The 22,507-nt window shown below is 50.3% G+C and overlaps 1 protein-coding gene across 4 annotated transcripts in view; it reads left to right on the forward strand.

Annotated features, from left to right (window-relative positions):
- ELFN1 (extracellular leucine rich repeat and fibronectin type III domain containing 1) overlaps positions 1–22,507 on the forward strand; it is a 109,004-nt gene that overhangs the window by 3,423 nt on the left and 83,074 nt on the right. For 2 of the 4 annotated variants that reach the window (XM_056338094.1, XM_056338097.1), the window contains exon 2: positions 19,936–20,048. The gene's annotated coding sequence lies outside the window, so the exon portion shown is untranslated. Of the gene's footprint in view, positions 1–11; positions 480–6,198; positions 6,370–19,935; positions 20,049–22,507 lie in introns of those variants that run through there. The other 2 variants (XM_056338095.1, XM_056338098.1) reach the window with 2 other exon arrangements.

Raw genomic sequence — 22,507 nt, forward strand, 5'->3', positions numbered from 1 at the left:
GCCACTCTCGGTGGGGCCGGCAGGGAGCGAGCGGCCGTGGGGCAGCGGCGTGGCGTGGGACGGGGCGGGCGAAGGGCAGCGTGGAAAGCCCCGGGGGCGACCCGACGCCCTGGTGACGGGCGCCAAAGACCGCCTGTACTCCCCCGGGGCGGCTCTGTGCCGTGCCCACTCCCCCCACCCCACGCTGGGGAACGCTCCCACGGCCCCGCGCTGCCCACGCGTGTCCCAGCCTGGCCACCGCTCCGAGCTGGGGCAGCGCCGCTCTGTGACAGCAGAAAGTGGCTGGAAAGGGGCGAGGCGTCACACGGTCTGCCTCCGGGAGGCAGGGAAACGCTGAGGGACCGATGGGAAGGCATGAATGAATGAATCTCCATAAAGAGCCCCAAGCAGCAGGGAGAGGGAGAGAGGAGGAGGAGGAGGGAGGAGAAGAGGAGGAAGAGCTGGAGCAGGGCAGGCAGCAGCAGACGTGACGCCGGCAGGTAAGGAGGTGCCGGCGGCCGCACGGCTCCGCGGTGCCCGGGCTGGCAGGTTGGGGGGCACAGCCCGAGCGGGGGGGAGACGAGCTACCGGCACCCCGCGTGGCTTTGGTTTGTTTTTTTAATTTTTAGGGGAGGCGTTTCCTTCCTGCCTCCTTGCAAAATGTAGGATTCCCCAAACTTCCCGGGACTCCCCCCCCGGTACTGCCGCCCCGCGTCCCGCTGGCTCCGGGGGGGGGCTCCGGTCTGAGACCCCTCCCCGGGCAGGGAGCAGCCGGCCGGCCGGTGCTGGGCGCTGCCGCGGCGGGGACCGTGCCTGGCCCTGGGCTCCCCGGCGGGGACCGGCACCGGCACCGGACCTGCCCCGCATCGGGCGGCCCCGAGCCCGGCCCAGCCCACCCGCTGCCAACGCAGCCGCCTCGGCCTGGCGGCAGGATTTACCCTACCGGGAGCATCCAGCTTCGCCTGCGGCCCCCTTTGCTTTGGGAGGGGGGCGGTGGGCAGCCCCTCTCCCTCCCGCATCTCTGTCCCCCCTTTGCCGCTACATCCCTGCCGCGGTTACATAAGGCAGAGGAGCGTGTAGCCAGCGCTATCGCGGGCCAGAGCATCGGGATGTCACCCAGGGATGCCCAGAGCTGAGCCCAACCTCGGCCGGCTGCTCCCGGTCCTCTGCCACACCTGCCCCGCTGCCTGGAGTGAGCCACCCCGCTACCTTCCCCTGCCCACTGCAGGGACCCTGCCTGCGGGTTAGGGGCAGCTGCGGGGGGACATGCACACACATGCACACCCCCTTCCCAGCCCTGCAGCCTGCACTTTGGCTCTTGTGCAGAGCTGCCCCGCACTAGCACTGCTTAAATATGTGTAGCCTTGCTGTGCACACATGCATGCATGCACAGCCTTGATGTAGCAGCCTTGCTCTTGCAGATGGGTCCACTCCAAAGCCATGCACGCTAGAAGTGTTTGTGCACCGATGTGCCGCGGTAGCTAGCACACGGGTCACGCTCCTGCACACACGTGTATGCCCTGGGCTAGTGGACTCCGTGGGTGCTCGCCGGTGCTGGCACAGGGGTGGTGTGTGCTCTCCCTGCCTGCAAGCACGGGCAGGGAATTTTGCGGGACAGGGCCGGCTGCCGGCCCGGGCAAGCGCTGGGAGAGCTGCAGGCCTGGCAGGGCAGCTCTGGCTGGCTGTAGTGGGCAGCTCTGCGGCTGCCCGCAGCCTTCCTCTCCCTGACCGAGGTGCTCTGAGCAGGGATCAATAATGCCTTTCTGATTGGCTTCAATTCCCCATTCAAAGTAGTCACTGCATTAGGACTTGATTTTTCTCCCCTTTGACTCCCGGCCAGATTAGATTGTGAATTTGGCTGATTTTAAGCAACTGGGGGAGGGAAGAGTCATACAGCGAGCAAGCAAGAACTGAAATATCCTACAGGATCCCCTGGAGGGGAAAGAAATCAGGTCTAGATAAGAGCTTGTTCTCCCTGTCTGGCTAATGCTTTCCTGTTTGATGATCAGAAAACACAAGATCTAACCTCTCACCAGGACGGCTTAACTATGAAAGGTCAGGCTTTTGGCTTGTTCGAGGTGCAAGGTTTACTGTTATGAGCTATGTATTATTTATTTCAGTTCTCCCATCATATGCTAAATATAGGATTGCACAATGGATGCAAACAGAAGGATGTGGCCGGTGCTTTGGAGGTTTCTGAGTCGGGCTCTGAATGTAGCGCTGAGGATGGAGAAGCTGTGGCATGGGCAGGATGCGTGGTCCCTGCCCTGGAGAGCTCAGTGTTGTCCCGCTGGTTTGAACAGTCTCAACACCATCCTTGGGCATTTTTTTTCTGATGCGTATTTTCCCCCATGCACGCGTGCTGGGGACAAGCAAGCGGGTTACATCAGTGAAGCCCTGTGTCCCAGAGGGATATGGGAGACAGCAGCCAGGCGCATCCCAGCCGTGCTGGTCCGGGTGGAGTTTCCCTGCAGGCTGCTCCAGGGCTGGGATTTCACACCAAGAAAAGCCACAGCAGCACAGCAACACCCGCAGCATTGGCACTCAGCTGCAAATTGTTGTTAACTCCAGGTGTAGCAAAAGCCTAGGTTTACATGTTTTCTCAGCAAAGGGCACTGGGAAGCTGGGTGGAGCAGAGGGATTTAAGGAGCTGCTGCAGGACAGTGAGTAGTCTTAGGAGGGGAGGATGTGAGGCTGGGGGCTTGCTCTACGTGCCTTTGTGAGCTGTTTGTGATGGGGCTGTGGGGAGGCAGCTGGTGGAGTCATCAGTAAGGCTTTGAGGTGGAGGGCAGGAAAGCTGCTGCAGGGTTGTAAGGGAGTATGAGCTGGGGGCACAGCCTTGGGTGGTGTTTTGCATGACCTGGTATGGTTGCTGGATTTTTTGTGTGTTGTGGACTCAGGGCCTGGGGAGAGTCTGAGTGAGCCTGGCAGGACAGCACTGGGGCTGAGTGTCTGGGTGTGGTGAGATGGTGGTGTGATGGTCACCAGCAAACTGGGCCCAGAGGAGGCTGGTGGGGAGGAGAGGACCTGGGTGGGCTTAGCGGGACAGCTACAGTGCCATGCATGGCTTCAAGTTGTGGGTGAGGCAGGAGACGGAGCTATGAAAGCAGTAGGGTTGTGGGGACCTTGGGGTAGAGGGACTGGAGTGGAGATCCTGTGCTATGGTCCAGTGTCTGCTGCACCCCTGTGAGAGCACTGGTTTGGTGCGGAGAAAAAGGAGGAAGAGCATGAAATGGTACGTGAGCTGTATTTTGGCTGCTGGAGTGTTGAATGTTATGTACAACCCCTAGCACAAGAGTCATCTGGGTCCCTGAGATGTCCCCATAAAAGAAGCAAATAATAATTAATATCTAAGAGGCTGTGAGAGTTAGCTCCAGGTGAGGGATACCTGGAGCCTCCATGTACCACAAGGAGCTGGGGCAGGAGGGTCTGGAGGAGGTGGCCCTGAGGGTGCAGTGTGCGCATCAGCCCAGGTAAGGGAGTTGGAGGGGCATGGCAGGAGGTTGAGGTGGTGGAGATGGGAGTTGGTGTGGTTATGACAGCTGTGTGCATTAAAAAAACCCCAAAACTTCAACAGAAAGAAAATCCCCTGTCAGTCAGGGGAAGCTTACAATCTGTCACTTGGGTCCAGGTTCTGTACTGCCTGGCATGGTCCCCCATGCAATGTAAGGTTCAAGGTATAGTTCAAGATGACCCAGTGGCTGGAGAACCACTGACCACGAGGAAAATGCCCTGAAAATGGACTTGTGGCCAGCTGCCTTGGGGAGCAGAGCATCCCGTGTCCCCTGCCCCAGGAGCCTGAGCGCGTTCTCCCTTCTGGGGACCAGTGGGGGAGAAGCAGGTGTCCCAGGATGGGGTTCAGATCTGTGACCCCCGCTCCTGCTGGATCGGGTCCTGCCCAACTTGGGGACCAAGGTGTTTTGTTCAAACACGTGTTGTATGCAGTCAGGGCTCTCAGTGGGAAAAGCCAAATAAACACAACCCCACCGTCTTCCCCCCAGCCCTCTCCCCTTTGTGGTTAGGGGGAACTGAAGAAGAAAACTCCCGGGTTTAGGGTTTTTTCCCTCCACCATTTCAGCATTTCTTTAGGAGCTGGACAAGGGCATTCCCTGTAGCTCGCTCATATTTTTAAATCAGCAGGAATAAGTCTATGGAAATGTATGTGTTTTACTGTATCAGCTGTCAGCTTTTAGCTTTATTACAGTAAGTGCGGAGTTTTTTGTGGGCCAAACTCATTCATTGGATTTAATGGAGTTAAACTGCAGGCAGATTTGGCAACTTGTTTGTGTATATATTTGTAAAATGGACAGGCAGAGATAATAAAGTTTTATACTTTATACGGCATATTTTAGAGAAAAGTTTTCCAGTAGGTTTTATAAACAGCATGTATATTTTGCTACAGTATATGCTCATACCTCAGCACAAAGCACTTCAACACTGCTGCTTTTTTCACTTTCCTAGAGCTATATATGTGTGTGAACTTGGATTTGTCCATGTTGTTTTCTCATGCTGCTTTCCTTACAAGCGTCTTTAGTGGTTTTAAACATTTCCTTTCTTCCCTTTTGGTGTATTTGTGTCTTTTCCTAAAAATGCAGGTGTGGTAAGAACTGTAAGCCTCGCTGCAAAGGGCTCAGGAGGAGGGAAGAATAATGTATGTAAAGCCTCTTGCTAAATACCCAAAGCACTGTCCCAGCTGCAAATGCAGTATCTCAGGACCTTTCACAGGTACAAACATTTGCTGTGAAACCTTAGAGGGGCTGACTTATTTTTTTTTTCTTTCTTCTCTTTTCCTTTTGCTTGAGATGCTGTTTTCCTCTATTTCCAGAGTGTGATGATGCTGGTTTTTTGACCTGTTCTGGGCCAGGCTTAGATCCTGCTTGTGCAGTGCCTTTCCCAGTGTAACGCGGAGCAAACCAACACTTGGAGCTGTAGAAAAAAAATGTATTTCTAGAGGATGGATTTGTTTTCTAATGAGTTATTTGATATTTTTCCAGGCTGTAAACAACCTTTAGACCCAGACCTGTGGCTACTGGGCATGGGGGGGGGGGGGGGGGAGTGGTTGATGAGCTGAGCTAATTACACAGGTTTGACTTATCCAATGTTCATCACCGCCTCATATGGAGCACTTGGGGGTGTGGAATGGAGGGGAGAGGATATAGATATATAGGGTAAATGCAAAACAATGGTGAGTGATGAGGGCTTAAATAAATCTGGAGAATCTGGTGACATTAAAATAAATTGTGGGTAGTAAGGTATGAGAGATATGTGATGTCACAGGAACCCTATAATGTATTTATAACCCAGCTCAGGAGTTGTTTGGGTTTCTAAATAATGCCTTAATTCAATTACCCATTCTTAATTAGTGTTTGCTCAAATTGGAGCAACATCATTAATTTACTTTTATTGCCTTCTACTTTTATTTTGCTGGTGTGGTGGTTTTCATTTTTTGACTCTTTCCCCACTCTGAGACTCATAGCACTCAGCTGTGATGCTCACACCACAAACTACAGCTTCTTTGGTAATAACAGTTTTCCATATTATGAATATTTTTATGGTCACAGACTGCATAGCACTGACCTGACCCTGTAATTGGAGAAAGAAAGAGAAACAGAGCCCAGATGTGAAGTGGCTCCTTTCAAATGCTGAGCAGCATCCTTCCTCGGTAGAGCAGGGTGATGAGCAGGATTAGGCCCCTTGGGTTCCCCCAGCAGGGGGATTTTTGCCTGCATTTGTTTTTTTCCCTCCTGGAAACTGACAGTAGTTGCAGAGACAGGTGCTCCCTGTCCCCCCGTGGTGGCTGTGAGCACACAGGGCTGCTCCTCTGCTGCTGGCACCTGAAGCTGCCCAGGGATGGGGTGGCACAGGGTGCTGAGTGTCACCCAGTGGGGCTCATGTCCAGCTGCTTCTGCATGGGAAGAGCTGAGGGGCAGCGCTGTGCCCTTTATCGCTTTGTCCTGGGGGCAGACATGCTCTTGAGAGTGGTGTTCGGGTGTTTGCTCTTCAGCTCCTCCTGGAAAGGAAAGCTGGGTCAGGGGCACGTGGGAGGTGGAGGCTGGCAGCTGGGGCTCTTGTCCTCTGCACAAGCCAGGTTTGGGGTTAATGCTGACTTATAATAAATGTATTAGCTGGTTTATTTAAGATATAGGATGATAACCGATCAGAAGCAGATAAACGCCTGTCCCCAGTTTGCAGTGAGCAGGCTGGGCTTTCCTACCCTTTGCCCTGTCTCTTCCTTTTGGTTCCCTTTTCTGGCTTTGCTTCTCTTCCCCACCCTCTGCCCACGCTCTCCTCTCGCTCGGAGGCGAGAGATGCAGCCTCGAAAGCCCCATTCATCACTGCCCGCTAGCCAGGCACTAGCAGCCGCCGCCGCTCCATTGATTGACTGTGGCGGTGAGTGAATTTAAAATCATTACGCTCCCGAGACAGCTTTTAAATATGACGAGATGAAAATCAAATCTGTAAGATCTGTGTCTCCAGCCAGGGAATCCCATGTGGCTGCGGGTGCTGTTGGGGTCTAGGGGAGCCCCCGCTGCTCCAGACCTGGTGGGTGTCCGTACGTGAGCCTGGATCGCGCTGTGCCACGGAGAGGGGAGTGGGCAGGCAGCTGTGGGCAGAGAATTAAGTAGAAATATTTCACTGTAGAAAAGACTACTGTGTAAAGCCATCCATCTGCTGTTTATCTAATGCTTTGCATGAATTAATGAGCTGATTGATTAGGAAAACCTTGCAGCAGCCGGCTGAGGTAGATGATTCTTGTCCTCATGTTACGGGTGGGGGGAACCTGGAGGTGCAGAGGTTAAAATTAAGGTTTCCAAGCTGTTTGGTGGGTTTGTTGTGGTTTTTTTTTTTTTCTTTTAGCGAATGCTGTTGTTAAGGCATTTGTCCATTGTTTCACTGATTGATCGATCTGATTTTGGATGCTTTTTGGCCTCAAGAGCAGTTGTGAGAGCTTGGTACGGCTGTAACTCAGCCTTGGAGAGTCTCAGCTTGGGATCTGATCTTCCAGTGTGTTTGTGGCAAAACAGCACAGTCTGCTGTGGCTCGCGGTGTGAGTTTGTAACCAACAGTCTCTTCCCTTTCCACTGGATAAGATGAACTCTTGCCATTTCTTACAACGTTGGCACATTGCTCTTGCCCCGCAGCCTTTGCCAGGCAAGGCTTTCCGTGAGCATCCACAGAGTCACTCTCCTGGTCACCCGCAGCTTGCGGAAAGCCTGGTTGCTGATGGCTGGGCGCATGGAGCAGCGCTCTCTCCGCTACGATGAGTGCAGCTTTTCAAGAACGATGCATTGAGCAAATGTCACTCCACAGCCCCAAAATCTATCAAAGGAAATGACAGCAGCTGTAAGCGTTAATCATCTGGTATCATCAAAATAAAGTTGTTGCAATAGAGCATTGTCAAGGGATAAATGTCTTGACTTCAGCTCAGTGCTAGACCCGTTATTGCTGGTGGTTCACCAAGGTATTCTAGCCAGAGATGGTAATTGCATGGCCCAAGTGCTTATCTTGTGACATTATTAACTCTTCCCTCTCCAGGCTGGGTGGCTGGTCAGTCTGATCACAAGAAAAAATCCTGGGACAGCTGAGGAATTGAAGCAGTTTCTTTTCATCACTGTGCTGAGAAGTTTGTGCCCAGCCCTGCTTGAATAGAAGTAGTAGTGTGTGGAGCAGCACTGAAGAGGCATTTCCCACCCACCCTTCTGAGCTCTCAGTGCAAAAAGAGTCAAGTTGTTAAAGCAGTGCAAAAGAAGGCAATGATTAATTTTTTTTTTTAAAAAAAGGTTTTGAACATCTGAAAAATACCTGCTTCTGCTTTACTCCTGCCCCAGGAAGTGGCTTGGAAATAAACCCTGTAACCCTCATGCTGGTTCTGCCCCTGCTCAGGGTGCAGCAGGTACAAATGCTGTGAGTAGATGTAGTGAGTGTGGCAGACAGGGCATCCATCAGGGCCTGCAGGACCAAGGATGTGACTGCTGGTGTCACTGAACCGATTAACTCCTGGGGATGGAGGGAGGCACTGCAGTAATGTCACTTCCAGCTGCCTTCTCCTGGGAAGGCAATACTGAGCAGTGAATTGCAAGGTCTGGCGTGTGGCCCAAGGGGATGGAGAGCTGCTGGAAGCGGCTTTCTGTTTAAAATCCAGGAGTTCAAACCTACCTCTGGTGTTTTAAGGCACCATTGATCTTCTGTGCTGGCTGGGTTTGAGCCCCTGTCCCTAGAAGCTGCAAGGACCTGGCCCATGTCAGGAAGAGCCTGCTTTGCAAAGTGTGCAGCAGAGCTGGATGCTGAGGTGGCAGTGGGGCTGAGCTGTGCGTCACCCAGCTCTGCTAGGCAGGCAGGACTGTAACTGCAGGGTGCAAACGGGCTGGGTGGGTGCATGGTGGGGATGGGCACCTGGCTGAGCCCACCCCGTGTTGCTCACTTGGTCTGGCTCCTACTTGTCTAGGGAAATGCCGAAGTGTAGGCACAGGAGTAATGCAGCTGCTTCTGGAGAACATCCACCGCAGAGGAGTAAATGGAAAACTTCAATAAATCAACATATTTCAACAGCTGTCCCAGTTCACAAAGGTGCAGAGATTGGGCTGTGGAGTTTGTGTCACTGCTTTACCTTTAAAGAGAGGAGGGGAAATAAATCTGTGGGATGCAATTCTTAAAGCTCCCCAAGAAATCATAGAATCATTTAGGCTGGGAAAGACCCTTAAGATCAAGTCCAACCGTAATGCTTACAAGCAAAGCAAACACCACTACCCCATCAAAGTTCAGAGAAGTTTGCCGTGTTTGCTCCGTGGGTCAGTTTTTTAATCTTGAGCTTCCCATACTTCACTTTCACAGAGAAGTCCTCTTCTCTATGAAAATCCTTTCCAGTTGTGAACTCGGTTCTAATTCCACGTTGGCTTAAAGTAAAAGCCTGAAACTTTCTGCATGGCTTTCCCTACCCTCTTTCAATGAAGAATTACTAGTTCCTGCTCTGATTTTTTTTTTTTTTTTTTGTCCTTTCCAGTCCCTATCTTACTAACAAAACAGCCATAAACCATGATCATGTTATATAGTATAGCCTTTAGGATAATGCACTCCCTTTAGCACTGGAAGTCTTACTTGTGATGGTGAACGGAGTAATATACTGCATTTTAATTAGACTGGGTTGGGAAATAAGTGTTTCACTCATTGATCTTGCTCTTCTCCCCATTTATTTTGAAGTGCTGGTGTCTTTATTTTCAGCAGGCAAAATCGGAAGTGTTGTTGTAAATCCTGACTATCTTCTGTGATTTAGATTATAAGCAGCTCCTCAGAGCCAGGGCTTGTGGGGTTCCTTGGAGCTGCTGAGTAACAGGTGACCTGCTCTTCTGCAAACAGTGTGTAAAGGGCTGGCAATGGGGACCAGATGGGAAACAGCCTTCAAAGCTGATGAGGTTTTTTGTGACCATCGGAGAGCCTTTTACAGCTGTAAGGGGAGCTGTGCCTGGAGAGCCAGCAGCAGCATTTGGTGGGTAAAACTCGGAGGTGAAGTGACATGCCCAGGGTTACCTGGGGTGTTGGTGCTGGAGCCTGTGCTGGGACCAAGTGCTGTGACACCTGCTTCTGCTTCCACCATGAGACTTATTTCCCTTCTTTGTCCTTAGTTTTGCAGCGCAAGGAAATTTTTGCTTAATTTTAAATGTTCTCCTAAATCTTGGTGACGGCAGATTGACGTAAGCGTGTGCTGGATCAGGGCCTGTTCTCTTATGCATATGGATGCATACGCAGCTGTAAGCGTTTTCCATCTTTAGGCTTCTGCAGTCCAAGGGACAGACCTTCCCTCCCTGCCTGCGGATGTGTCCTCTCTTCCCTTGCACCACGGGTAGTAGTGTTGGGTCTGCTGGCCTCCAGGGTGAGAACATGGGGGTGAATTTGGGTGGAATTGCTGGTTGCTTTGATCATTCATTGTCCGTTGAGTTTGCTAATGAAGCTGCTGCCTGTGTGCAGCCTCTTGGGATGCTCTAGAGCTGGGCATGGCAGTTGGGTGAAAGCCTGAGTGTTGCAGTAGCATCTCCCCTGGACCACATGAGCTGGGAAATTCCTCCCAGCCTGATGCTCTGGGAGGTTTTGTGTTGTGACCAACGTGTAATTCTCTGCCCATATGCTCAGACACATCCTATCTTCCAGAACTTGCCCTGTGTCTTGCTTTTACTGGTGTTAATGGCAGCTAAAATGCGGCTGCTGCCTTGGGGGTGAGAGCAGCAGCTCCCAAAGCGGGTGATGCCGACAGGTTGGGTGGCATGGCAAGGCAGGCAGTGCTCATCCCAGCCGGGCAAATCCAGCTGGGGAAAGTCCAGGCTCTGCATCGCTTTTGATTTGTGATATCCCTTCAGCCACGCCGCAGCCCTGATGCTTGTTCAAGAGGGAGCAAAAGGTGCTTCCTCATCACTGTGCAGCATCTGAGCTTTCTGAGAGGTCTCCATCTATTTGCCAGCATGGGTTGTACTCATGAAGCTCTAAGCTCATGCTGGATGACAGCCTGATGAAACTGCAGGTAGAAGGTAAAAAAAAAAAAAGTGATGGGGAGAGCAAGTCAGTTTATAGCAATTCCATCTGATTTAAACTAAAAGGGATTGCAATATATAAAATATTTAAATATTTCATCTGTGGAAGAGCCCTGAACGAGCTTGTACTGCATGCGTTGTGTTGTAGTGCTTGAGCAGGCATGGCAACAGGGGTGCCACCCCTGCTCGGCGTGGGCTTGTACGGGGGGAGGTGGCTGTGCCCCCTCCAGATCCAGGCTGGCTGAAGGGTTTTGATTAAAAGTGTTTTATTTTAACAGGGGATTCATTTCACCCTCTAGTCGGTGAAAATTGTCAGCGTTTTAACAGGTTGGGTCTGACTATCTAAGGGTGAGGGTCTCATTCTGCTTCTCTGCACTTACTATCTGCTGGGTGCTTGGTGACCCTGGAGGATGCTCAAAATAACCCCAAGTGAGAGCTGTGCCTGCCCAGCCTTGTGGAGAGTCACGAGGTCACTGGTGTAACTGGGAGGAGAATTTGTCCTTCTACTTTAAAAATAGCTGTATTTTCTTTAATGGCATTTTCCTTGGGGCAGCCCAGGAGCTTGCAGGAGTGTGCAGACCAGTTGAGTTGCCACCGAGTGGGAAGGGGTGCCAGGGTGCCTCAACTAATCCCATTTCTAAAACATGTTTGTCTCTAAAAATGAACCGAAGGAAGCAAAACTCTGTGGAGTTTCTTCTTCCTCCCCAAATATTTAATTTTCCTGGTTTCCTGTAACCAGGTTGAAGATGTTTCCTCTGTGGAAAATGCTCTCTGATATCGCTAAATAGGATTCTGTAATCTCCAGCAGCTAAAATGTTTAGTTAAGGTCCAAGGGTGTGTGTTGTGGTTTTTTTTTTTATCCCGATCTGTCCGTCCGTACCAAAGTGCGGGGTTTCTAGTGATGAGTGATTCAGGGCTTATCGCTGGGAAGTGCTGTGAATGCCAGATCTGCGCTTACTTGAGGAGAGAAATGCATGAATTTTTCCACATCACTGGGAGCTGAAGATTTTGCTAAAGGTGCCTCCAGCTGCAAGTAGTGAGATACGGTTCTGCCGGAGAGCTCCGAAGAGGCAGAAACTTGTGTAGAAAATTTAAATGTGGATTTCATGCCTTGGAAAGCCATCCATAAGGAGAGAGGCAGGTGCTGGCCGGCTCTCAGCCATGCAACAGGTAACTCAGGCTCCCCGATAACGAGGTTGCTGAAGCACAGACGTCGTGCCTGTCTTTAATCTGACTTTGGAGGTGTTCGTTAGGGAGCCCTGGGCTGGATGCCGCCTGCCGTGTCTTGCAGGCTGCAGCACAGCCAGGTGAGCGTGGGGACGTGCCAGCGTCTGGGGTCGGCGCTGTCCCCATCAGTGCCTCTCCATGCGCTGGTTGCACGGGATCCTGCTGGGTCAGCTGCTTCTGTCTCAGGTTTTTGCATGTAAAAGCTCCATTAAAAGTTGTCACAGCCTGGGATGCAGATGGACGTGAGACAGGCTGACCGCAGCCAGGGCAGGGATGGTCGGGACAAAGCTGCCTTTCCAATTACAGCCTGGGGCAGTGCATGCTGCAGGAAAAGGAGAAGCAATAAGTAAATCGAGCTTCTGTTTGTTGTCTGTAAGGTCTGTCTGTTAGCTAATGAGGCAGACGGCTGAACCTCTTTTTAAATGATACTACCTAGCGCTTTTGTAGAGTTATAAACGGTAACTCGGTTAAACCCAAGCTCTGTATCGACAGGCGGCTGAAACCAGCACCTCCTTCTGCTGGTGATTTGATTTCGTTGTGGAGGCTGAACTGGATGTTTTGGTAACGAGGGCAGGGCCCTGCCTCAGTGAGCTCTGCCGAGCAAACCCAGTCCAGGAGAGAGCATCACCTCTGCTGTGCCCAGCCCGCTGGGGCTCGAGCCCCACAAGCATGGGGCTGAGCGCCGCCCCTGCTCGCCCACCCACGGGCCACTGTCGTGGCTGCGGTAAATGCCTGCTACCGCAGTTCATGGGGTCCCTGGCAGCCCTCTGCCCCCAGCTTCACCTGCTGCTGTGTGCTCCGCGTGCAGCATCCTGCCGGCTAACTTGCTGCTCTGCCCTCTGCCTTGTCCTCCTCCTCGCACCCCATGGAGCTGCCACGTGGTTCTGGTGCCTGGCACGTAGCTGATGTCTATTTGTAAGACAATACTTCAGCATTACTTAGTGAAAACACAGGTGGCATTGTACAGCTGGTAGCAACATTGATTGAAGTGATATTTAATCCAAGGAAAATACATGATACATAGTCTAGGATTCCTCGCTTATCCATCATATAATGCAGTTCATTGGGATTAAATATCCCTCCTGTAAAGTTGTTTGAGATCAGTGTTGTTATTTGTTTTGCAAATGATCCTGACAGGGATGCTGAGGGCTATTGATTACCAATGGTTCTTTAAAAATTACTATTATACTGCAAATTATGAACCTTGGGGGTATCTAGTTATATGATAATGGAAAAGCATTGGTGTGTAATGACACATGCATCATAATAAATTTGCTCTTCCTATATAATGGAGATTGAAAGGGACATGATTTATGACCAATTGCATTAGCTGCCTGCCATCATATGTCCAAGGTAACATGATGGAATTGCCTGGTTGTTCATCGTGGCAAGAAGTACTAATGATTAGGAAAGCAATTTAGAAAAAACTAAAGGAAAAAAAGCCCTTATTCTGAGCAAAATCTCCTCTATCTTCCCGTTTAAAATGTAAACCACTCTTCTAATTCATAAATAGCTAAAATCTCTCCATCACTCTCCCATGCTCTGCTCTAGGAGCATCCACAAAGGATTGCACAGATGAAAACCAATGCTGCCAGTCCTAGAGGAACTCCTGGGTTTGCTTGGAAAGCCTTCACAGAGCTCCTGGCCATGGCTGGGATCAAAGTGCAAGTAAGAGCCCTGAATCAGCTGGGAATGTCAATGCATTGGTGGCCTTGAAGCCAAGGGAGGACACATGTGTTGAGTTGTGCTCTCATTCCTGATGGTGAATGCGTGATAACACAACTGCTTGTCTTCCAGCCTCTCCTGGTGTTCCCCAGCTCCTTAGCTGAGGACTGAACACTTGATGTGCTTGAGAGCAGCCAAAGGGCTGCTTTTGGCTAATGGTGGCTTGAGCAGTGTCAGCAACCTTGGGCACAGTGCTGGGTGCTGTGAGCTTGCCCTGGCCCCATGCTCCGGGCACCTGAGAGCCGCTTTCAATTGCCTCTCCATCGTGGGTTGGCATGGGGGGCTGGTGGGGAGGGTTTGACGCCAGGCCTGTGATGGGTAATGTTTTCAGGATGGTGTGTGGTGTGAAGGTTAAATGGGATGCTTTTTACCATGGCCGTTCTGTACTCTTGGCATCCCGCTGCAAATACCAAATGATGGCAATGCTAATAAGCCTTTTTCTCATCACGCTGCTGATCTACAGTACAGCCCGCAGACAGTGAATTCCTGGGCCTGTGCTTCTGTATTATCATGCTCAGCAGTAGCTGAGCATGGAGAAATACATGTCCAGGAGCCAGTGCCAGCAGAACCATGTGTAAATCAAAAGGAAGGGAAAAACAGTTTCCCTTCTTCCTCCGGCACCTTCTCGGCATCTTTTGTCATGAAGTCATGTATTGCATCAAAAGTCATCAGGCTGCCAATGTGGAAAAATATCCATACTCTCCCTGAAGTGCCCATGGGCAGGAGACCTCCTCCATAGATACTGATTTATTTCCACCCTGTGTTCATTTATTTTGCTGTGCTGCAGTAGGGACACTTGCACAGTAATTTCTTTAAAGAGACTCAGTGCTTGATAACATGGCACTTCGGATGAAGGAAGGAGGAGGTGTGTGCTTGTTTAGGCATTATTCTGTGAGCTGTACGACATCTAAAGATCCAGCTCCAGCCTCCCATGAACCCCAGTAGCTTACTTGGAAATGGGATGGAGGAAGGTTGAAATAACAAAAGGGATTTTGGAGTGCACACTAGTCAGTGGAGGCTGGGTGCATCCCTGACAATGAGCAGGACTGCGCTGTTACCCACGTTATCCAGAAGAATTATTCCCCCTGCCTGAAGTAGAAATAGTGCCCTGGGATGAGGCTGCTGAGCTGTATCCTGCCAGCCTGGTTCCTCAATGGAGGCTGGGGGTGCCTGAATGTCTTCATCCCTGAGGGATGAGGAGCAAGGGCTCCTTGAGACAGCACTGTGGAAGGGATTTGCGATATAAAAACCAGCACAAAGTTCTTCTCATTGTGGAAATGCTGCCCCTTGACTTGCAATAAAGTAATTATTTATCATGCTGTTTTCTTAGCCCAAGTCCTCTGCAGGTCACCGCGTGCTCTACCTCATCTCGCAACCTGTTTGTAACTCTGCTGCAATTCAGGAGCAATCGGCAGCTACAGAGATGCTGTTTGTCGTTAGGGAAGGGCCATGGGCGGGGGGTGGGGGGCTTTGGTTTTGCAATAAAAATTAAATCCCAGGGTTTTGTCAATGCTTCAGATATGAGATTCTTCCCTTATAGCCACTTAGAGCTTTTCAGAGGAATTGCAATTTCAAGATTGTGGAGGAGGGTGAATCCAGGAGGGGAGATCACAAGGTGGGACTCGGAAATGCTGGCACAAGGGAGCTCTGAAATTCCTCAGTCCAGTTTTCTTCTTGAAGCAGGACTTTTGCCAGTGGTGTATCAGGCTGGTGTTGACTTTGTCTAGGCGAGTCTTAAAACTGCTCCTAGGATGAATGTAGATGATGGGTTGGGTGCTTAGGTCTCTGCCTCCCTGGGGGATTGGAGGTATTTGGGGGTACAGGTCACGGGTTTCATCCTGTGGCTATGTGGACCCAGTGCAAGATCCTCTGGCACTTCAGAAAGACAGGGGGAGGACCTGAGCTGGAGAAGTTTTAGGGGATGGAGGAAAGGCTGTCTCTGGCTGTTTATTTGTCTTTATCATGCCCAGCTGAAGCTGGGTTAATGTACAGAACTGGACAGGAGATGCCCTGATCAGGAGTGTGTTTGACCTCTGCAGAGATGTGCACAGATGCGAGTATGCTGGGGAACAAGGTTTTTCCCACTGTTACCTCTGTGGGTGACCTAACCTGGGTATCTCTGATCCAAGCCCTCCCAGGAGAGAGCACCCTGTTGCAAGAATAGCAAACGCTCTGCAGCCACCCAGGGAAGGCTGGAGTGGGAGGAAAAGAGCCCTTGTTTCTCTCAGCTGCACTGGGTTGGGTGGACCTAAAAGCAGCAGGTAGGAATGCCATTGGCACTGTCATTACCTTAATGTTTTGTGTCACAGTTGTAGTGGGACATTGTCACATGTATGGATTCTGGGAGGTCTTTTGATTCAGCATTGCATCGCATTTTATGACAAAAATCAATATAAAATGGTTGTCATTGGAGCGGTGTCCTTCAGCCCAGTAGCTGGCGGTGTAAGTAAGTCACCAAGTCAGCGCGCGCAGCAGCAAAGCAATGCATAATTCAAGAGGGATCTTTGAGTGACACAGGGGACGTAGGGGCTGCACAGCTGTCACTGCATTGTACAAAGCAGGTCGGTTGGAGTGAAGGTGGGGAGTCCTCCGTGTCCCGCTGAATGCCCTGGGCAGAGCCTGGCTGTCCTTAGAGGGACCAGCATCCCTGGGGTTGTGTTGCGTGAAGCTAAGCTGCAGACTGAGGCAGGATTTGCTTCTCTTTGGAAGGGTTTATCTGGAAAATGTGGATACACAAGCATTTCTGTGGTGCCTGCCATGGCCTCTCCCCAGCCTGGACCGTTGCCAGTCCTTGCACAAGCAACACCTTCCTGCCCTGGTAGCATCCCCCTTGCTGGGGGAGAATGAGATGGGCAAAGGGGGCCTCGGGGGCAATGTGGCTGTGGTTTAGACAAGCTTGTAAGAGGTTTGATGCCATCTTAGGAAAACTTTCTCCCTCTCTTGTGTGCTAGTGCTAATGTTGACTTTGAGTTTGTTATTTTCCCTGCTGTCGTAATGAAAGTCCAAGCACTACACAACTGTGGAGATCCTGACACGGGGAAGCAGCAGCCAGCATGCACCGTTTCTCTGGGAGAAGGGATCCATTCAAACAGTTCCTTTATGTCATGCTCTAATTTTGCCACTGTTGGTTTATTTTTGGTTTTGGCTTCTTTTTTTTCCCACTGTATTCTTCAAACTTCCCTTTCAGGGCTTAACGGCTTAACCATTTCAAAGTTGTGCCAAGTGGAAATGTAGCATACGATTTTCTCACTAAATGTTGTGCTGATTGCTCAAATGTATTCTGGATTGTAGAAAAACTACAAAAAACTGGGCCAAAGGAGGGTGAGAATTAGCCTTCAGGTGAAGATCCAGGTCTTTGCATGCTCAGAAAGACCTGGGGAAGCAAAGAAAGTGCTCCTTGTCGCCTTCTTGCTCTGCAGCATCTCGTATTGGTGTGGCTCACAGCAGTATCGGTGGGCAGGCAGGTGCTGAAGCACAGGTCTCGGTCCTGAGGCTGGTACAGTCTTTAAACACAGGTCTTGGTCCTGGTTGTTGGTCCCAGATATCAGAATTGTGCTCCGGGCGGGTGGCTGCCTGTTCTGCTTGTCCTGCTGAGATGCTGGAGGATTCAGGGCAGAAACAGCCCTGCTCCTGGTCTCCCCTGGTGCTGATCGAGCGCCTCTGATGGGAGCAGATGCTGCTTTTGGGAGGTGAGATGAGTGTTACCTGGTCACAGGGTCACAGTCCTGTCCCATGAGAACTCCTTTGTGAAGGGTCCGTTTTGTTTGGCTCGTGCTCCCATGAGACTGTAAAGAGCTGCATTTTCCCAAGGAGGATGAGGGCAAAGAACACTTCTGGAAATGTGGACTTTTTCTTGGTAATAAAGTGGGTTATCACCATCTAATGACTGCTGTGACACAGGTCACTGTGCAAACCTGAGCTCTTGGGGTGATGATATGGGTGCAGGCTGGGACACAAGAAAACAACTTGTTGTTGCGGAGCTGGGAGACTGACGTGAGTCCTTTCCAAAGGCAAGAGTAACAGAGAGTTATTTTTCTGCCATTTCTGGCTTTTTATGGTCATTCACATTAGAAGATCTTTGAGGTTCCTCACTCATCCTAGAAAATGCCTGTGGCTCTGAGCTGCGGAGCTGGGCTCTGGATCACGGCAGCCTCTGTTAAAGATGCTCTGAACTGGAATTTGCTCTTTCATTATAGCTCTCAGGCTTGCAGGGTGAAGTGAGGGACAGCTGATGATTATTAGCTTTAAATTTAATAATGCTTTTTATAACATTTAATCTTTCATTAATAATAACTATAATACATGCTATGTTGTATCTAGACCAAGAAATGCTCAGGTTTCTGCAGTGCTACAGCTTGGGCAGCTGGGAGCTCCATGTCGCTGTGAGCAAGGCGTTCCCCAAACCAGATCCATTCGGCAGGGGATGTGGGGAAGGGCTCGGTTTGGTTTCCACAGGTCTTGCCTGTGTAAATCCTTCCTGGTGCAGGGGACAGGCAGGGTCCTGTGCCCTGCTGGTGCTGTCTGCCTTTGAAGCATCTCCAAGTCCCCACCTGCAGCACCGACCAAGAGCTGGATGTGGCCCCGTGATTTATTTGTAATATTCCTGGGGGAAGGAGAGGGCATGTGAAGGTCTCTGGGCTGCAGGCAGAGGTGAAGAGCACGGCGCAGATGGAAACCACAGAGTGATGGTGCAGACTGGGGATGTGCAGTGAGGAGGCTGGGCAGGCACATCTGCTGCTTGAAAAACTTCTGGCTGTTTGGGGTGCAGGGAAAGGGAGGAGAGGGATTCCTCAATTTGTCTCCTCATCTCTCCCAAGTAAATCCCTGCTGGCTGATGTGGTTGGCACATGCAGAACGGCTTGGCTTGATGCTTCAGTGATGGTCTCCAGCCGGTGCGATATTCTGCTCAGAGCTGGGAGATGGGGAGCATTAGGGAAGCCGGGGGGCTAAATGTCTTGCCGTGATCTTCAAGGAACAGTAATGAGGAGGACTTTCTGTTCAGATTGCAGGAAATCTCCCCCCCGCCCGCCCTTTTCAATTAATAACCATGGGAGGAAGAGGCTTTTCTAGCTTGTAGGGAAACAAAACTGAAGAAGCCGGTTGCAGTCATGTTGTTGGAGAGCGTCCGGCTCCACTTGAGTTGTTTTTCCACTATTTGGGTAAATAAGTTAAGACAATAAGGAGGACTGCTGAGATAGTTGGCAGTGCAATGAATCCCCCGGGAGATGAGGGCAATGCTGTTTATTGGTGGGGAGCTGCCTGTGCGTGAGGGGTCAGTCCTGCAGTTATGTAGAGGGAAGGGAAACAAACGGCCTGTTTTAGCACCAGATTCATTGCGAGGAGGTACGCCAGGGATCATTAGTGCCACAGCCATCATTATCTTTTGCTCGGATTAGTTTTCTCTGTTTTTCTTTTTTTTTAAGGCAAAAAATAATGGCTGGTTCCTGTTAGATCAGATATGGACAAAATAATAGCGGTATCACAAAGATTGAGGTCTGCAAGATTAAATTTGAAAGGGAGGAGGAATGATAGCTTTGGCCCTGCTTGCTGTTACACCAGCCGTACGGATAAATGACTCTGTATGCAGATAAGCAGGGCAAAAATGAAAGGGATGCTCAGGAAGAGATGGCAAGAAAAATAGGAACTAATCAGCAGATTCAACCACTGTAATAATGCAGTAAACATGGAAAATTACATTATATTAGCTCCTCTGCTTCTCATTGTATGTATTAGCCACAAAGTCATCGATAGGCAATTCACTGTAAAGATGCCGCGCTGCAGATACCGGAGCTGCCCCCTCCTGGGGGAAGGCATTTGCGATGCTGAAGGGGAAAGTTGTCTTGTGAACTGTGTAAGGAAGAAATGGTTCAAGTTGAGCTGGAGAAATGCTCGCAGCTTTCCGAGTTAAAGATCTGCTCTCGGGAAAAGGGCAGCCAGGCTGTTTGTCCCCAGCACCCAGGCAGCAGCAGTGGTACATGCTGAGGCATGGCTTCATTGCAGTTCTGGGACATTCCCCTGGTGCAGGAGAAATTGGTTTGCTGCAGAACACTTTTTTTTTTTTTTTTTTTTTTTTAAATATAGATGTATTTTTTTTACTAGTGAACTCAATTTCCATTTTTTTCAATTTCTCACAAAGAATGACAAGTAGCCACTGCAGCCTTTTCCCTTGAGTTCAAGTAAAACCAGCATGTAACATTATTTGCAAATTAGCTTCATCCCTCTGGCTCCTGGTTCAAGTAGGAACTGCTTGGTCTGGGGTCCCTCCCAAAATACCCATTTAAGCCACATAACGATTCTGACTCTCTCATGCATAGTAGATGAAAGAAGATCCGCGGTTTATTTTTAAAGCTTTGAACCCCAAACATGGTCAATCACAGAAAGAACAGATTAAAAAAAGAGAAAGTCATGATAATGAAAAGCTGTAAGAAAAGCAGCCTTACACTTCACAGTAAAATCCCTTTTCTTTGCGCTTTTTTATTAACAGCTCCAACTCTGATCAGTGCATAAATCTACCTGCAACACAGGATGTTGGAAAATTACCGAGAGACAGCAATGTCCTCCCCACTGCTTGGTGAGAAAGGAAGGATGCACCTTCAGGTATGGGCTGGTATTTTGTTTTATCCTCTGTTCCCCGTTTGCGTTGCACTAAACCTGCTTGTTGCATTGACTAGAGGGGGTGAATAAGGTGTCTGCAAGCAGGAAATTCAGAAGCGATTCTCTAAACTTGTCTCAAGGCACAGATAAGTTGTCTACCTGGGACCTGCACCCAGGCAGCTCTGGGCTCCATCTGCTCTGCCTGACAGGGTAGAGGTGGTTAACAGTGGTTTTTTGGCTTGCATTTGGTGTTGGTTTTAAGCTGCTCCTGTGGAAGTTAATTGTCCAGCTCCTCTCGATGATGGCAGGGTTAGGGCAGCGCTGGGTGCTCTGGTGACGAGGCAGCTCTGCTCTCCTCCCTGCAGCGGCATCGGAAAGCAGAGCACATGCTTGGCGATTACCCACTCCCCGGGTCAAGTCCAACATTGCATATGAAATCACCGCTTCCCCTCCACTGTACTGGTTTCTTAGGGATTGTGCGAAGGGCTGAGCAGCATGAAGCTGTGTTGGCTGCTGCTGCTGAGCAGCCTTTTTAGTGTAGGGGAAGAGCTAGACACTCCTGGGCTTTCTTAGTCCAGCCTCAATCCGTGCACTTCAAACAGGAGCCTTGTTTTAGGGCTGTGCCGAGCGCTCGGGTCTCACAACAAGCTGCTCTTGTTGCAATATGCAAAATGCAATAAAAAAAGGGCCAGCAATGAGACAAAAAGCCAGTTTTACTTTGCTTTGAAGGGGATGGGGGTTGCTTCGCCCGGTCAGGGGAGGATGGAGAGGAGCAGTGGTTCCCAGGACAGGGAAAGGGAAGGCTGCTGACTTTCTGAACATGGATTTTCTGATAGTTGCCAGACACTTTGGGCTCAACGCTGACAAGCCACTGTCCCTGAAACACTGGCCCAGCATGGCAACTGGATTATAGCCATCACATCCATTACCCTAGGGAGAAAAAAAGGTTTTCTATCCACAGAGGCCAGTTTAAAACAAGCCAGCCTTTTCCTGCATGTAAGATGATGTGCTTTCCTAAATATGTGGTCCTGGAGCAAGCAAGGACCTAAGAGCTACTTAATTCTTGGCAACTGGTCAGCACTGCCATGCTGCAGGTTGGGGTTTCTCATTTATCTGGGTTGGTTGGTTGCTTATTTTGTCCCCTGAGCGAGTGGTTTGAGGCCATAATGTGAATTAGCCAATCTATCATGTCAGTGTTTACAAAAGCAAGTCCAACGGGACTGCTTTCAGTAAAGTCCTTTCTTTTCATGGTGTCCATCACTCCAGTTTGCGTTTCCCCATCGCCGTGCTTGTGTTTGCTCCCTGCAGCAACCATCTGGGGCTTGCAGTGGGCAGATTGCTCTCACTGGGGCTGGCTTTCACCTGGGGTCTCTTAGGGGATGGCAGTGTGTGAGCACTGAGGTCCCCAGCATGTCGTGTGGGCTGCAGTAGTGGGACCTGGTATCCTGACATCTGTGCTGGAGCATGGCCATGCCGTGGGTAAATGGGGTGGAGTGAGATGTGCTGATGGTTGGAAAGGAGCTGCAGCTTTTGTTGCTTGAGTGGGTCTTTGTTTCATGGATGTGTCGGCCAGCAGTGAGGTTTCCTTGCCTATGGGAGATGCTGGGTATCTCAGAGAAGTGGCTTAGAGTTGTGACTGCTGAGGGCTCTGGGAGACGTGTTGCGTCCTGTCTGGATCTGGATTAGTTATACAGGTGCTTTTATACATATTTTGCCCAGAAAAAGGTCAGGAGGCAAAATGGGGCATAGGTGTTAAAAGGGGGGCAGATGACAGAGTGACTCTCTTGGCACAGGGTAACCATCGTGCTGAGCTTTTTGCCACTTCTGCCTTGGCCGTGGTGCTTCATCAGCACATTTCACAGTGGTGAGCTCTCCCCAGAGCTCCTCTGCAGCTAGGGCTGGTTTACATTTCTCCCTTTAGCCTGCCTTGCACTGAAACACAGGATGCACAAGCATCAATGCCTGACATCACATGCCAAGAGATGCTGTGAAGATGGGGTTTGCTCCCTGCAACCTGCCATTCCCACCCTGCATTTCTTGGGAGAGCTCCGGCGTCCTGCCAGCCCACGGGGGAGATGCTTTTTCATCCCCTCCCGTCCTACGTGTGACCCATTGTGCTGCAGCATGTCCATGTGTGCCTCCTTCACCCCAGGGAACCCTGTGTTAGCACAGGGAAACATGGGATGATGCTGCACATTCAGTAGCTTGCTCCCCTGGAGCAAGACAAGGGCTGAGCGTAACGCCTTTTAATGTTCCTTCTCCTAATTATCCTCTTAATTACTCAATGAAATGCCCAATAAAACAAATCACTATAATTTCTATTTTATTCTGTGCCTTTCGTGGTTTACTTAAGAGTGCAGGATCCATTAAGGAGGCACTTTCTCATGAGGGAATACTTTCCAATAGATCATACTTACAAAATGGTTTTATGTTCCTATCTTGTGCTTCATCCTCGTTTTCCG

This window comes from Falco biarmicus, chromosome 4 (assembly GCF_023638135.1).
Source record: "Falco biarmicus isolate bFalBia1 chromosome 4, bFalBia1.pri, whole genome shotgun sequence".
Taxonomy (NCBI): domain Eukaryota; kingdom Metazoa; phylum Chordata; class Aves; order Falconiformes; family Falconidae; genus Falco; species Falco biarmicus.